General features: G+C 36.9%; 1 protein-coding gene across 6 annotated transcripts in view; it reads left to right on the forward strand.

Moving 5' to 3' along the window:
- The window catches only part of PLEKHA5 (pleckstrin homology domain containing A5), a 243,509-nt gene that overhangs the window by 27,796 nt on the left and 203,237 nt on the right, over nucleotides 1-12,476 (forward strand). The gene's annotated exons all lie outside the window — the stretch shown is intronic.

A 12,476-nucleotide genomic window follows, 5' to 3' on the forward strand; every position in this document is an offset into this window, starting at 1 on the left:
GTATATTAATAATTTTCAACTGTTGTGTTGACTTTTCATTTTCTCTGTGAAGTTCTGTTTGTTTGTTTTTTAAGTTTTGAAATTACATTATCAGGATGCATTTAAGTGTAGAATTGTGATGTTTTGTTAAGTGTAGACTATGTCATCAGAATAAAGTCAACATTTTATCCTGGGGAGTTGACCTCTACCTCCATTTACATTTATGGTCTTGCCTATTTGTCTGATTTTAATATATCATATCAGCTTTAACAAAATTTTTTTAATCTGGAAATTTAGTTTATATTTGTTGTGATTACTGGTATATTTAAAATTATTTCTGCCTTCTTATTTTGTGCTTTCCTCTTTTATACTTTCTACTTTTGCCTTTTTTTTTAGAGGGGGGTGTTTAAAAGGGTAATACATATATTGTCTTTTACATTAGACCCAAAATACTTAGTAGTAGATAACAAATTTTCCCCTCAGTAGTTGACTTTACAAGAAAGATAGATTTCAATATGCACCACAAGTTCAGTAAGAGGTTATTAGAGGAAAAGCCTCGTAAAATCCCTTCATAATTTTGGAAGAAGTTATTCTAAAGAAGAGTACTGATCTTTGTTTAGTGGGAGGAGTTAAATATGTTGGTTAAATGCTTTTCACTTTTTTTTGTTTGTACTTATTGATGGAAGCAGAGTGGCGTGTTTTTTAGACTTAAACACTAGAATCTTCTGTTAATAGTCTGATATTTATACTGGCTTTCAGTGATTTAAAATAAAATGTCATTTTTTATCAGGACACCAGGCAACATCAAGTGACTTCTGTTCTAAGGTCTGTACTTTGTGGGCACAGAGAAATGATAGGCTTTGTCCTGAGGGGTTCGTATGCCCCAACATTATATATTGATGTTAAATCAATGTCAGGTAAGAGTGAGAAACCCCTTTCTTTGTATGTCAGTATTGGGCTAACCCTCTGGGTTCATACAAGCATGGCTGAAGCATAGAGTGGAAAATGAAGCAAAGAGGGGAGAAGCAGTAAAGGACCAGTCAGAAAAGCAGGAAGGAATACTACTGGAGATATGCAAGTGGACAGAATTGCCTGTCTTTAAACAGATTATTTTAAAGATGTGCATAGGAACTCTTGGTACTTATCTGAAAGCTCGTTGTCCCATACTGGGAAGATCTCAGAAGCTCTATGTGAAATAACTGAAGTGTGTTTTTATATTATCAACTTTTTACCTGGTAAGATGGAAGTCGACAGTTCTGGACTTGTTTTGATCATGAGATTAAATAAAAATGCTTTTTATTAGATGCTTCTGAATAATGAACCCAACTCCATCTAGTAAGAGAGCCCCTGCCAGGAATGGAAGAAAGCAAGATTCTTTCTTATTAAGTCCTTAAACCTTAGTTTTTCTTCAGGTCCCATTTGTGTGCTGTTCTGTTAGTCTTTAGTCAGACATCTACCTGATTCCTGCAGTTTGAGGATCTGTAGATTTTTTAGTAAACTTTGGAATCCCCCGTATCAGGACTTCAAATGTAACCTACTTAGAGTCAAGTGTAATATGTTTTCTTCCGCAAAAGAAGATAACGGTTTAAAAGAGTGAATCATAGTCTTGGGCATACAATATCATTAATCTTTAAAATTTGTTAGTGCTCTGCACACAAGATTGCAAAGGATTCATGTACTTAGGTGACAAGATTCTATCAGAGATAGAATTACTTCTCCTAATCCTCATAATAAATCAAACACATGGGGAAAAATTCTGACAGTTTCTGGCTTCTGTGGCACTGAGCGTGATAACACCTACTGACCCAAATATCCTAACACGCCCTGAAACAACTCACATGGCTCTCTGAAGCTAACTCATCTCTGATTGAAGATCTTTATCTTCAGAGACATTCCTGAAAAGTGTACACTGAATGAACCATCCTTCTCTCTGTAATAGTTGATATAGGCAGACCCAGGTGTACAGAGAAGGTAATTTTTATAATTAGTACTTTTGTTTGCTTTTTGAGAGGAATATTTGTATTAGGAAGTACTTTCCATTTTAGAATCTTGCTTTTTGAGGTTTCCTATATCAGTTATTGTCTCTCAAGGTTAGTATTCCAGGGACCTCCCTGGCAGCATGTTCTCTGATTGGCAGAGGGATCAAAAGGTTAGATAGGAGCGTTTCCTTGCTTTGTTTTCTTTCCTTTAGGGAATGGAGCCAAGCCAGTCATTACAACTTCTGTGAAACAGAACAGGAAGTAATTGGAGATTTTTATAGAGCAGTGTGGAAAGCTGGCTCTTTACTTTAGAAAGTTGGTTGTATGGAGTTTCTCAGGTAAAAACCATGTGTTATTGGTGAAACTATATATGACACTGAATTCTTACGTTTCTTTCGGTCTTGGTAAGAAGGCACCCAAAAATCCAGTATGCCATTTAGAGTAAATGCTTCTTGGATCTAAAATGATGACACTGCTGTTAGTTCCTTAAGGTGATCAGCTTCTAAGACTTTTTCTTTTCTTTTTTCTAGCTTTATTGATAAATAATTGACATAGTCTAAGACTTTTTCTTAAAACAGAGCTCCCAGCAGTAATATTTTCAATATAGCCGTCTCACACATTTGTTTGGTCTGACCTCTGGTTAGGAATTATGGTTCTGTTCCCCTGTTTTACAGAACGTGAAAATTCATGCATTTATTTAAATATTTGAGCCCCTAATTTCTGTCAAACATTGAGCATCTATTGGGAATAATTAACCAGACAGACTTGGCCGTTACCCTTACATATGTTGTAGTCCAAACACAAAAGCCCTTACATTGAGTTAAATTACAAGTCAGAAGTTTTACGAATTCAAATTAATTTTTAATTTCATGAGAAAAGGTGAAATTAACTGAATATGTTACATAATCTGCCAGGCCCTGGGATGCAGAGGTGAAATAGGCAAGGTCTCCAAACTAGAAATTCTCAGAATTTCATAATAGATTTTGATAGTTATTATTTAATAATGTAATAATATTTATCTAATACCTACTGTTTGCTAGGTGTGGTGCCAGATGCTAGGGATAAGACATTGCATGATAAATGGGAGGGGATATTTTGGTTTGCTTTTTGTTTTTTCAAATTTTGAGAAAACAGTTATTTGAATCAGAGACAACTTTTACTTGTATTTTAACTTTTTGTCTATTTGTTTTATGTAATATCTGCTGTTTATGGAACACTTACTACAACCAGGTACTCTGGTGAGTGTTTTACCTGCCTTACGTCATTTACTGCATACATTTTACGGACCTATCCACCGGTTTTTGAGCATTTATATATTCAAAAACCTTAAAATGAGGACCTCAAACCTTAAAGAACTGGCAGAGTTGGAATTCAAACTTGGGATGGGTTGGCAGTTGTGGGGCTGTACCCTACCCAAAAAGATCTTTTAGCAGTTGAGTTTTGTGGTAAAACTTCCATTTACAGTATAAGTAATAGATGATCAGATTATTAAAATTCACCAGATCAAAAAAGAGGCAGTCGGGGGTTTCCCTGGTGGTGCAGTGGTTGGGAGTCCGCCTGCCGATGCAGGGGACCCGGGTTCGTGCCCCGGTCCGGGAGGATCCCACATGCCGCGGAGCAGCTAGGCCCGTGAGCCATGGCTGCTGAGCCTGCGCGTCCGGAGCCTGTGCTCCGCAACGGGAGAGGCCACAACAGTGAGAGGCCCGCGTACTGAAGAAAAAAAAAAAAAAAAAAAAGAGACTAACAGAGAGAGTAGTGCTGAAGTAGCTCTAACGAAGACATTCACCTGATGTAGTGTTGCCTTGTCTCCATCTGAACATATCCCTGCCTCCCTGATTTCTCTGGCTAGAGTAGAAATCTTGTATCGTTTTTGAAGGGTAGAGAACAGGGCCATTTGTAGTTGTGATCCATGGCATTAACTGACCTTAGTCTGTACTGACTTGCTTTATTATTTCCCTAATTATCTTACCACAGCAAATCAGGTGTGATTTTTAACTTGCCCATCTTTCTTGTATTTTAGGTTACTTGTAAGTGATGAGGCATCTCTTTTGTCATTTCTGATTTTAAATGGCATTAAATTAGAATTAACTCCTGAGTAATTCAACTGATGTTGTACAACTTAGAATATAAACCAGACAACAGATTACTGAAGCTAACATTCCAAGTAATCTCTTTTTTAAATTAATCAATCAATCAATTAATTTTGGCTGCGTTGTGTCTTCGTTGCTGTGTGCGGGCTTTCTCTAGTTGCGGTGAACGGGGGCTACTCTTCGTTGCAGTGCATGGGCTTCTCATTGCTGCAACTTCTCTTGTTGCAGAGCATGGGCTCTAGGCGCACAGGTTTCAGTAGTTGTGGCGTGCGGGCTCAGTAGTGGTGGCGCACGGGCTCAGTTGCTCCGCGGCATGTGGGATCTTCCCAGACCAGGGCTCGAACCCATGTCCCCTGCATTGGCAGGTGGATTCTTAACCTCTGCGCAACCAGGGAAATCCCTCCAAGTATTTTCTAGTGTGCCTTTAACTTTTGCTGGGCACAAATGGAAAATCGCAGCCTCTGACTGTCATAAAAAGGGGTTGTTACTGTTTAGTAATACAAATTAAAACACAGCTGGGAATGAAGTAGTTAGCCCAGTCTCACAGACATTAACCTCCTTCTGTTTATTTCCTCTTGTTTGTATTCCTAGAAGCAAACAGCTGTGCATTCAATTTTATTCTTTATTCCTTTACTTAAAATCTGGATCTCAAAAGAAGCAAACTGGGCATTTAGGCTTAGAAAAATTGCCTTATCTTTTTTAGTTGAAACAATGATTTATCCATAATGTTAAAAAAATTTTTTGAAGTAGATTTACCCACAATTTCACCATCACCCATTTTCATCTAGCTATAGCCATAATCTTTGTATCCTTTAGTAATCTTCTGTTTTCACTAGATGGTTGCTGTAACATTTTCTTACACTTCTGTAGAGTCATTAAAATGTTAACCTCTGCATAGTATTCCATTGTTCAACGTTTCATTTAAAACTCTATGCAGTTCACTTAGTTCCAAAATAACATTACTTTCAGTAATGAATAACATCCATTTTAAGCTTACTGTTCAAATGTCTTTTCTGCACATTGTACTAGTTAAATATTAGTATTCTCTTAAAGCCATTAATGTTGTGCAAATTAGCATAGGTTAAAAGTTTCAGTTCAAAGAAAGTCAGGTATGAGTAAATGAAAACTTTTAATTTGAACAGTTGAAATTACTACTCAAAGTATTTGAAGTATTTCTTAGTCTCAGATCTACGCAAGGCCTTGAGGGATGTGTCAGAGGTCTTGGTGAGTTCACTTTTTATGTAGTGTATATGTAGCAGTGTTCATACATAGCAATTTTTGTGTAACTGGTAGTAGAAGGCTGTTGATTATAGCAAGGTGATGTGACTCCTTCAGCTGATAATCTGTCTATAGTGGGATTAAGGTGATTTTACCAATTGGGCATAGTTGGCTTCTGTGATTTGTTTAGTGATAGGTCCCCACATATCTCTTATACATAACATATTATGTATCTGTCATCCATGGACTTATTTTTACTCTGTTAAATCTGTTTTTTAGTGTATATTATAAACAACTTTTTGTAATATAGTGCTTTCTTCTAACTTTATTTATTGTATGACATAGAGATATACTATAATCCCAGTGTTGTTCATTTTTTTCAGATAAAGTCCTTGATATTGGACACTTGGATAATCACCTCTTCCCCATTCCTATCATCATTATCATCATTTACCTTGTACGATTTTGTAGGCCAAATCATAAATTATTCCTTTTCTTTTAAGCCAAAGAATTTTTAACTTTTGTTATTATATGGCAGCCAAATGGGGCATAACAATATATTATGTGAAATAAAATTTTGTTTCTGAGTATAAAAGAAATGCTCCTACTGGGAAATACAGAAAATTAATACCAAAAAAAATACCTATACTCTACCATCCACATATACAAACTGTTGACATATTTTTAGTTTTCTATTTATACATTTATACACATAAGGGAATTGGGATCATAGTATACACATTCATAACTTGATTCCATTAATATGCCTGCAATTTTTCTATTAAATAAATTGTCTTTTACATCTTTCTAGTAATTACTGGAAAAGCAATACATGCTGATGATAAATTCAGGCAGTTTTTATAAAGGGGCGTAAGAGGACTGAAAAATTTCCTATGCTTTCAGCCCCACTAGTGACAATTTCTTATTCTATAATGACTACACAGTATTGTATTATATAGGTGTATCATAATATATTTCATTAATTTCCTATTTTCAGTGGTTAGTTTTCTAATCCTTTTTGTTAAAATTTAATTCTATGATAAACATCCTTGAACATAAATTCCTTAGGACATTCTGTTTTTAGATAAGTTCACAGTTGTATTGCTGGGTCAGTGAGTTTGAATTTTTAATTTTTGACATTTTATAGTAAGGTATTTTTAAATTAAATTTAGTGGGAGGGTGCAAAGTCTTTATAATTTTAATGTTGTCCTAAGAAATAATTTTTTTGCTACTTGAATATTCTATGGCTAAATACTAAAATAAAATCAATAGTAATAATAGTGTTAATAATAATTATAGCTTATATTTATAAAAGAAAGCAGTGAGGTTTTTGCTTTCATTTAAATCAAAGGATTTGTTATAGAAACACATATTAATATTTTATATTAGAAGTGTTCAGAATATTCCCTAAAGAAAGAATATAGGAAAACTTAAGTATTTTTTATGGAATTTTTTTCTTTCACTCTTCAGTTTTACCATCATTTTTTGAAAGGAAGAGAAAAGCAAAATTTTGTCTCTCTCTCTCTCTCTCTCTCATAGCTTATTTTGAGTCAATCATTGGTTTTTCACTGGGAAAACACTTCAGTAAATGTCATAAAACTTCCATCTGAATTTGCCAAAATATGTTTCTCTGTCTTTCCAAAGACTGAATTGTTAACCTCATTTGTAAGAAAATCCTTAATGTGTTCCGAGCAGACAGTTTAATAGTTAGCTACATATTAAAACACACAGCCAATACCCCTTTCCCACTCTGTGATTCCAATGTGTACCAAAGGTTACTATTTTAAACTCTCAGATTTAACAGATAGGGTCTTGCACAAAGTGAAAATCAATCTTTTATAGATTCAAAATGGAACCTTTACTTTCTAAAGTGTGTTGGCTACTCTTCCTTCTCTAGGATTAGCAGGTATTGAGATACTGATATGTTGAGAATATGCCAGGGAAACAATTTCTAGGAGCAAAAACTTTTTGGCATTGAAAGAAGAGGATTTACTATAACATATGTGCTTTTGGAAATTAACCAAGATTGAGTTATGTGTGTGCCAGCTTCAAAACAGCACTGAGAATGTACTTTCCTTCAGGGCAAAGGAAAGAAATGTAATCTTGATTATTCAAATTAGATATCCCTTTTAAGAACAGAATGAGTAGATTTTTCTGGGGTCAAAAAGTAGTCTTACTTTTGTTCCCATATTATGAATTTGCACACTTCCATTTAAGTAAATGCCCCCCCCCCAAAAAATTAGTCATCTGATGTACATCAGAGATCTTTTAAAAGCAATTGTACTATGATGCAATCATTTCTGGGAAAGTGCAGGAAGTTCACAATTAGGTTTATTGCTTTAGCAGTTGCTTTGTATTTATGTTGAAATGCAAGTTTGTTTTAATATAAAATGGAATTACTATACATTTACCTTAGTTTAATGTTTTTCCTTATTACAGAACTTACACTTAAGTAATTTGAATGAGAGGACAGGTTGTTACTCCAACTTTCAATTTACTCCCACTGGAAAGTTTTTAAACATTAAATTGCTTTACTTAACAAATACTTAGTGAGCTCCTACTATGTGCTAGGCAAGCTCTGATTTTTTTTCTGCCAGCATCTTGGTAGATGATTTTAAAGTGATGACCACTAATTTATGCATTATTCTTCCATAAGAAATGGGTTTCTATTTAATTTTAACTCTCCTTCCATATAAGAGTGTTATATTGAACCTTTTTGGGAAAATATTTTCTATTGAGGCAAAGAAAATGGGTAAGTTATGGGTAAAACAGATTTTTCTTGAACATGAAATTGCTGGACGTAATTCATCCCTTCAAGTCATTTCCGTGAAGACAATATTTTTTTTTCTTGCAATGTTTTAAGATTTAAAGGAACCAAAATTATAAGGCACCGTCTCTCTATGCACCTTCTAATTCGACCTTTCAGTTTTAGGATATATTCCTTGTCAGATTGCTTTGTGAATTTAAAGAATAAAGCACTTAAACATTTCATCTTGTAAGAATGTAGGCCTTGTGAATAAATTTAGATAGAAATTTTGTTCCAAGTATTAGCAAGGTAGTGATGAAATAGTACTTGAAATTATAGGGGGAAAAACTAGACGGTGTAATTAGACGAGTACTGTAGTAAGTACGGAAGGGTCAGCATTCACAGTTACTTTGGAAAAACGTAGCTGGCTTTTTCATTTCCTTCGAGCGTTTACAGTCTTGGTGTGTCATCGCATCCCAGTATTTTCAAGTAGCAGTAGGATGCTGTTACATCACCTTGAGCTTAAAATATTCTTATTTGAACATTAATTGCTAGAATAACAAAATGTTTTTCTAAAGCTATTTTACTCATACATCAGAAGCAAAGAAATTCTAGTTTTATTTTTCTATATGTCTTGTAACTACACAATTTTTGCTTCATCTTTTAAAAGAGTAACATTGCATCATGTAAATACTATTCCTCATGTTGATTTTCTGGTTAATTGAGAATGTGTTTTGTGTATGAAAAACAAAAAAGGCATTTCATTGAAAAATGTTTTTATAGAGGTATAGCGTAGAAAAATAACCAATTTGTGTGTGTTTTAAAATTTATGTTAAAGCATTGAATTTATACACTGAATTTAAGCTTGGCTTCACTATGTGTATCTGGTTTTAATAATAAAGTGTAATCAACTAAAATTTGTACAAAATATCAAAATACTTCTTGTTATTTTTTTTTAAAAGATGTTTACCACTGTCTTAATATTTTCATCATTTCTTAAACTTTTACTTTCTTATGTTCTGTTCCTACATTTGTTTGGTGCTTTGGTGCATAATTAATAAAAGTAGTTCTTTGTCATGAGTCATGTTCAGACTTTATATGAATCATTTGTTTAGAACTTGCACAAGTGCATTGTCTCATAGAAATAATGTGTAGATAAATCAGCCAACTTGTGATGTGTAATACTGATAGTACTGGAAAACTTAATTCATCTGCAGTATTTTTGGGGGCAGATACATCCCTCTACTGTAACATTGTAAGCATTCTCCTTTGCCTTCCCCCTCCCTTCTTAATCAAGTGTGATGGAAACCTCTTTCTCTAGCTCTAAGCTTCAGCAGATGGCTCCTGGGCTTCCTGTAGGGTGTCCAGTGGAGTTTTGTTCTGGGTACATGGAAGCTGGGGAGAAGAACCATGTGAATATGAACAAACCTGGCCTTCCCATTTGGACACTTCTTAATCTGAACTAGGTGCTTGAGAACTAACCAAGTTAGTATCAAGGACTAACCAGCAGGTCCTCTATCTTCACTGTTCTCTATTCACCCAGTGCTTCTTTTCTTCCTGGCCCACTTCCAATGGGGACACAGTCTTACTCTTTCTTCTTCCTTTCCTGGAGCAGTTTCATAGCCCATGTGCTGGTTTCTCCAAGTATGAGTGTGTGTGTATGTGTTTCCCTTTATTCATTCCTTCTTTCCTTCCAACACTAGGAAGATGAGAAATCAAAACTCTTTCTGCAGCCCACCTCCCTTCCCAGCCCATTCCCTCCGCTGCCCACCTCTCCCTATCCAACTGTCTCCTTGTTGTTTGATAGACCCCCTTCTATCAGTTGTAGCCACACAGGTTATGGTTTGTCCAATTGAGAGTGACACGCTGACTACCCTAGACATTTTATCACTGATATTGGTGTTAGGGTTTAAGGAGCAAAGAGTCACAAAAGACACTTCAGGGTTTAGGAGAGGAAATGTATTTAGAGGCTGTGAATATAAATAATAATCATATTTGAGGGGAGAGGAGAAAAGGGATGCAGAATTGGCCATAGGTTTTCCTCTTTGCCCTCTTTCTCTTCCCAAGTTCCTTGCATTTGAAGCCAGGCAGGATGGAAGAGGGGCGTGAGGAGGACAGACTGGGAAAGAGGAGAGAAAGAGGGGGGGAACCTCTTGGAATAGAGCAAAGTCTGCAGGGCCCTAACCGTCCTTTGAAACAGAAGTTCTTATTAACCTTTTTAAAATCTGTATTACACACGCGCGCCCAACTGTATGATTGCAGAGCAGGCCGATTATATGGAAATACAGGTAGGACAATTTTCAAACATACTTGTGATGCAGTAATATCTATATCACATTAAATAAAGTCTGAAAGTGAGTCTGATAACTGGTAATTTTGGAGTGGCAATGAGTGTAAATGATATTTCAGGATATCTGCAGTGAATATAATACGATATAAAATATCTGAATTTTCTTGTTGATAAAAATCAGAGGTGCCGCTAATACAAGTGTGGCCTGTTGTCTATATTCATAATTAAAGGAAATGTTAAATTTCAGTTAGAGATCAGTGATGGCAAAGAATAATTTTTTTCTTGCCTAACTTAATGGATTTTCTGAATTCCATCCCCAGATCTCTGTATTCCCCCGATACCTTGGGGTACTATTTGTATGTAGGCAAAAGAGCAAATTGGAGTCTATCTTCACCTTGTAGCCCCTTCCCAATGAAATAAATTATACCTGTAAATATAAAACGCAGGGAACGATTGTCATATGTAATAAATTATTAAGGAATTTGTAATCTTCCATCAGAAGCTGTTTTGCATATCAACAAACATCTACTGAGTGCCTGCAAAGCCAGGCACCAATCTAGGTACTTTTAGGTAATTTATCTGATTTTGTATATTTTCCCTTATTTATGGGTAGCATTTAACATGTGCCTTTTTAAAAAGACATGTGAGGGGTTTCCCTGGTGGTGCAGTGGTTAAGAATCTGCCTGCCAATGCAGGGGACACGGATTCGAGCTGTGGTCTGGGAAGATCCCACACGCCACGGAGCAACTAAGTCTGTGTGCCATAGCTAATGAGCCTGCACTCTACAGCCTGCGAGCCACAACTACTGAGCCCACGAGCCACTACTGAAGCCCACACACCTAGAGCCCGTGCTCTGCAACAAGAGAAGCCACCGCAATGGGAAGCGCACACACCGTAATGAAGAGTATCCCCTGCTCACTGCAACTAGAGAAAGCCCACGCGCAGCAACAAAGACCCAATGCAGACAAAAATAAATAAAATAAATACATTTATAAAAAAACGTGAGATTCCCTCTTGCGAGAGCACCAGAATCGCAACTAACTGCTGAACAATCATTGACTGGAAGACACTGGTACTCACCAAAAAAGATACCCCACATCCAAAGACAAAGGAGAAGCTGCGGTGAGATGGTAGGAGGGGTGCAATCACAATAAAATCAAATCTCATAACTGCTGGGTGGGTGACTCACAAACTGGAGAACACTTATACCACAGAAGTCCACCCACTGGACTGAAGGTTTTGAGCCCCACGTCAGGCTTCCCAACCTGGGGGTCTGGCAATGGGAGGAAGAATTCCTAGAGAATCAGACTTTAGAAGGCTAGAGGGATTTGATTTCAGGACTTCGACAGGACTGGGGGAAACAGAGACTCCACTCTTGGAGGACACACACAAAGTAGTGTGCTCATCGGGACCCACAAGCAGTGACCCCATATGAGACTGAACCACACCTACCTGCTAGTGTTGGAGGGTCTCCTGCAGAGGTGGGGGGTGGCTGTGGCTCACTGTGGAGACAAGGACACTGGCAGCAGAAGTTCTGGGAAGTACTCCTTGGCGTGAGCCCTCCCAGAGTCTGTCATTAGCTCCACCAAAGAGCCCAGGTAGGCTCCAGTGTTGGGTTGCCTCAGGCCAAACAACCAACAGGAAGGGAACCCAGCCCCAACCATCAGCAGACAAGCGGATTAAAGTTTTACTGAGCTCTGCCCACCAGACCAACACCCAGCTCTACCCACCACCAGTCCCTCCCATCAGGAAGCTTGCACAAACCTCCTAGATAGCTTCATCCACCAGAGGGCGGACAGCAGAAACAAGAAGAACTACAATCCTGCAGCATGTGGAACAAAAAACACATTCACAGAAAGATAGACAAGATGAAAAGGCAGAGGGGCTACATACCAGATGAAGGAACAAGATCCAGCAATCCCACTACTGGGCATAAACCCAGAGAAAACCATAATTCAAAAAGACACATGCACCCCTATGTTCATTGCAGAACTATTTACAATAGCCAGGTCATGGAAGCAACCTAAATGCCCATCGACAGACGAATGGATAAAGAAGATGTGGTACATATACACAATGGAATATTACTCAGCCCTAAAAAGGAATGAAATTGAGTCATTTGTTGAGACGTGGGTGGATCTAGAGACTGTCATACAGAGTGAAGTAAGTCAGAA

This window comes from Monodon monoceros, unplaced genomic scaffold (assembly GCF_005190385.1).
Source record: "Monodon monoceros isolate NGI ecotype Baffin Bay Population unplaced genomic scaffold, NGI_Narwhal_1 Super_Scaffold_6, whole genome shotgun sequence".
NCBI lineage: Eukaryota > Metazoa > Chordata > Mammalia > Artiodactyla > Monodontidae > Monodon > Monodon monoceros.